Source organism: Aquila chrysaetos, chromosome 15 (genome assembly GCF_900496995.4).
Source record: "Aquila chrysaetos chrysaetos chromosome 15, bAquChr1.4, whole genome shotgun sequence".
Lineage (NCBI taxonomy): Eukaryota > Metazoa > Chordata > Aves > Accipitriformes > Accipitridae > Aquila > Aquila chrysaetos.
The window spans coordinates 9,732,699-9,737,806 of record NC_044018.1 but is presented as its reverse complement, the minus strand read 5'-3'; the positions used below and the strand labels follow the sequence as shown (position 1 = coordinate 9,737,806).

Genomic DNA, 5,108 nt, shown 5'->3' with positions numbered 1-5,108 from the left:
ATTAAAACCAAACCAAAACAAAAAACAAAACACCCCCCCACGCCCCCCCAAACTACTGAAAACTATGTAATATTCTTTTTTCATTATAACTCGGAATACATTTGTTAAAAAACCTGAAATATCTCACTAGACAGATATTCCATATTTCAACCATTTCAAGAACATAGAATTCACAAAGGAATTAGGCTTTTTATGAATAATAGTGTGTGGCTAAGAAAAGACAGGACTACTTCTGTGTGCAGTCAGATCTACCGCATTAAGTCCTCGAGTACCCTCTTCACAGCTGGATACTACTGATTTGTTAGACACTATAGAATATGAAAAGATGACTTTAAGGTATCTTGTAACAATTGCCTGGGCCATCCAGTCCCTTAGTGAAATACCTTTTCAAAGAATACTCCATCTCTATCTCTCCTACTGTTTCTAAATGTGTTGTTTATATTAAGAAATTTATAATACTGACATTTAGAATTTGGCAGTGAAATATAATGTTCTTTAGGTTAATTACCCTTCCTACAAACAGTGGCAAGTACTATAAGATATAGTATATAGAACAGCTGGGACATTTTTGTGTGGCATTTCAAAAACCTAAATCTCCTATGAGTAATGTGAACAACACTTAGTGTGGGAAATGCTTTATGACAGTATAGAATGATGTGTTTAATTAAGTGCTGTATACATACACTATATACTCCCTCAGCCCCATTACAGCCTGTTCCTCATTACTGACTGTGCTTTGTACATAAGGAGAGATTCAACATTTGCAAGACAACTTCAAGCGGTCAATGCCTTATGGACCAGATCCAGCTCCGTTGAAATGATTGAAGTGACTTCCATTGACTTCAAGAGGATTTGGATCACGGCCCTCAGTTAAGTAATTTCAGTTCATCAAACCTGCACAGACTGAAGAAAGGTTCTTGAAGCATGTTCAAGTCCCAACAGCTGAAGATTTGTTAAGAAAGCTTTCTGAATGACTCTAAATAAGTAAGGAGCCTGACTGTATGATCCTTTCCTGAACAAACCCATCAAATTTAGTCAAGTAGGAATGCCAACCAAAGAAGAATAAAAAAGTAAATATTTAAATGCAGTGGAACAAGTCATGTTGTTAACTTTTATTTAGTTTTGCTTTTTTATATAACACACAGTTTCTAGATTTGTGTGTCCTGGTTTCAGCTGGGATAGAGTTAACTGTCTTCCTAGTCGCTGGTACGGTGCTATGTTTTGAGTTCAGTATGTGAAGAATGTTGATAACACTGATGTTTTCAGTTGTTGCTAAGTAGTGTTTAGTCTAAAGTCAAGGGTTTTTCAGCTTCTCATGCCCAGACAGTGAGAAAGCTGGAGGGGCACAAGAAGTTGGCACAGGACACAGCCAGGGCAGCTGACCCAAAGTGGCCAACGGGGTATTCCATACCATGTGACGTCATGCCCAGTATATAAACTGGGGGGAGTGGGGGCGGGGAATCACCGCTCAGGGACTAGCTGGATGTCGATCAGCGGGTGGTGAGCAATTGCACTGCGCATCATTTGTACATTCCAATCCTTTTATTATTGCTGTTGTCATTTTATTAGTGTTATCATTATCATTATTAGTTTCTTCTTTTCTGTTCTATTAAACCGTTCTTATCTCAACCCATGAGTTTTACTTCTTTTCCCCATTTTCTCCCCCATCCCACTCGGTGGGAGGGAGTGAGTGAGCGGTTGCATGGTGCTTAGTTGCTGGCTGGGGTTAAACCACGACATTGTGTTAAAAAAACCACAGAAATTGAAAGCACCTACTGAAGGATGAGTCTCCTTACTGTGTGGTTTTAGAAACAGGAATGACAGCAGGTAGACAATCCAAACTGCAGCCCTTAGAAATGAGAGAGGAACAGTCATAGTTCATAAGTTCTGAGGGTCTCACATAGGTCTTGCCTCCCTCTGCTGACTGCCCCTTTCTCATGTGACTCCTTCATGTTTATTTTGACTCCTTTCTTTCTGCAGCTACCAACTGGTTTTGCAGCTATGGTTGATTTCTGCAACTGCAACTGATTTTCAATCTGACAACAAAGGTAAACCAGAAATTATTAAAAAGTTACTACATGATTAGCATTTCTGTTTAGCTTATTTTTTACCCTTAGAAATACATAAATGTGTCTGACCCATTCCCTTTTATGGAATCCCTCTGTCCTCTAAAGTAAATACTGGAGTAACATCATGCAATGCCCAGTTTTATACCAGTCATTTGTAATAACATGAAATGTACCATGTGATCCAGACCCACTCCTGGAACTGGTTTCCTGCTTTCACTTCATTTTTCTTGTTTTATTGTCAAGTAGGTCTATGAAAGAGAGAAAACAACCGCTAAATGTCCTAAGAAAAGCAAGCTATTTCTATGTGACAACAGTCTCATTTTGAATCATGATTACTCTCTTTTGAACAAGGAACAGCAAGAAAGGTAAAGATATTAAAAGTCTTACTTATCAGAAATACCTAAATGAGATAGCACACCATAAAGTGATTAAATATAAGACTATTGCTCTAAATCTAAATCTTTAAAAGCTAGGATAAAGATTCAGTACTGAAGCACTTTACTGGAAAACTTAAACAATTATTCACTGGTTGGCATAAAGGTTGAAATGTGTTTTTTTAAACATAATGCCTGAAATAGAATTTGCTTTTTTCCATATTAGACGTAAAGGAAGAAATACACAACCATCTGAATCTTCTGACAAGTTTGTTTTTTAGTATAGTTGGATTGCAATTTCACAGAAAATATTTACTATGTGAAGGACATAACGTCCCTGAGAATGGTGAAGACTAATTGATGGCTCTTTGAAGAACTGCTTAGAAGAAGAATGAGACCTGCTCTATCCATTAGATACCAACTTCCCTGAAAATCAGCTAAGTAGCTCCCAACAGGGCATCTGAGCTGCCTAAGCCTATCTCTGAAGTCAGTAGACAGTAGCACCTCAGAAGAATGGTGCATAAATCCTATATATTAACTTACCTGGAAATAGTCAAGTGATGCTATGCACAGGACTGTCTAACCTCCTCTCTGTGATTTACATGCCTGATGTAGTATAAAAATGGTTCTTTGAGGCTTGTTGGGTTCTTTTGTTGTTTGTTGCTTTTTTTTTTTTTTTTTTTTTAATCTGACATTGTAGAGTTTGTTAGCACTGTATAGATGAGGGTCTAGAGGCTCATGGGTTTTGTGACTGTCCTCCATGCTTTTCTTTCCTCAGAAATACAAATTAAACTCATCTCTGCTGAAGGGTGACATGAATCAGGAGAGATAGACCCCCTTGACATCCCCTATTGTAGACACTGTTGCACTCTCCCCACCTCTCATTCTCCCTATCACCATGTTAAGTCATGCTACTTGTCATAGGCAAAGGGAAGATACGTGCCCAGCATAAGGGGAAGAAGATAGCTACCTCACTCACTTGATCATTCTCAAGGCAATGCAAAGCACACTGCCAATGCTTTTCTTTATCTCTTGACTTTTCCCTGCCTTACCTGAACCTGGACCCAGATCTTACTGCCATGTCTTAGACTTGTACTTATGTCATGTGGGGCTGCCTTCCTCAGCGAGACCCTCAGCCTGTCCCAGAATTAGCAGAAAATGATCTTTCTCCCTTAGGGTTTGGAAAGAAATGGATTGTGGTGAGAGTAATGAAGAATAGGAGGGGGTAATAATAAAGATACTGGCAATAAGTCAAGAAAACAGACTTGCTGTAACATACAGAAATACTTTGCTGGTGTTGAGTGTAAAAGAACTTCTAGTTCTCAAATGTAAACATATGACATTTGCCTCTCAGAGATGGACTGAGATTAACAAAGACCTCCAGGCCATGCTCAGTTGCCATCCAAGGATGTTCTGTCCCCTCCATTCCTGCTGGGACCAGCATGCTCGATATGCTTAGGATGTGCAAGAACAAAAACAGAGGTCAACCCAAATGGCTCATAGAGAGGTCCTGGCAGACCTTGCACAATTCATACAGGTGTGGATCAAGTACAGATATCTTATTTTGTTTCAGGCCTTCTTGTAAGTGAAATAAATGTGAAGCACGCTGGAAATTTCTCTCCACAGCACTGCAAGGGTGCTTCAGAGAATGCATAAAATACTTCACAGTTTGCCTCAGCTGGGAAGTTGTTCTTGGGTGCACTATACCAGGACTGCATGGACAACATATTGGAACTGTTATTACACTCAGGCTGCAGCAAAGAAATCTGTGGTCTCCATCATTCAAGACAGCAAAAGACCAACGCAACATGTTATAAAACATTGTTTCCGAAAGTAAATAAAAATTACATGTAAATAATGAAATCAGTCCAAACAAGGAGGCCTCCTGATACCTTGGATGGTGATTCTGATTTTCTGGTAAATTAGAAGAACAAAGATGAGAAAGCAATGGAGCAACAGTGGCATGTCAAAAATTAACTTTAACAGATGAATAAAAAGATGAGAAGATGGGATATTATGCCAGTCACCATACTTGGCAGCAATAATTTGACAGTACTGCTGGGAGGACAACAAAACAGAAAGGAATAACATTTTTCATTTCAGCTGCCAGGCTTACCATATTTTAGGAGCTCAGAATTTGCGGTGACACTTTTATATTTCTGTGCTTCTGATCCTGAGAAATCAGAGAAGCAGAGATGGACTGAGCGGACAAGAGAGACACGGAGGAAGAGTGTGACAACAGCGTTTCTGCCACAAGCTTTGGCTGAGTCCTGAAAGCCGGTTACAGCATGAGACTGTGCCCTTGGTGTAATTCTCAGCCTTGTCCTTCCTCATCTTTGACTTCCCTTCCACCACCACCCTACCCCCCCTTTTTCTGTTTAAATAGAATCTGGCTTAGCTTGGCCAAACCTCTCTATTTATTTATTTTTCTCTTTTCTTTATTTTCTTGTTTTTCTCTTGCTGTTGTTGTTGTTGTTGTTGTTAACCCTGTGACCAGAAAGGCAGCTAAAGTAATGTCTTAAACAGCTTGACAATGGTTCAGGCTTGCCAGGTCTTGGAGTGGCTGATAAGACTATATGCTGTGCTTGTCTTTCTCCAGCAGCAAGGTTACAAATCAGAGTCAACAGTACAAACGGAAGCTTTTTTTTTTTTTCTTTCTTGGCTA

The 5,108-nt window shown here is 39.4% G+C and overlaps 1 long non-coding RNA gene across 1 annotated transcript; it reads left to right on the top strand.

Annotated features, from left to right (window-relative positions):
- The first annotated feature begins 764 nt into the window (after positions 1-764).
- On the top strand, positions 765-2,428 carry LOC121233831. The gene is made up of 3 exons (XR_005934043.1): positions 765-869; positions 1,981-2,048; positions 2,316-2,428. It is a non-coding gene; the product is annotated as an uncharacterized LOC121233831 (long non-coding RNA).
- The last annotated feature ends 2,680 nt before the right edge of the window (positions 2,429-5,108 follow it).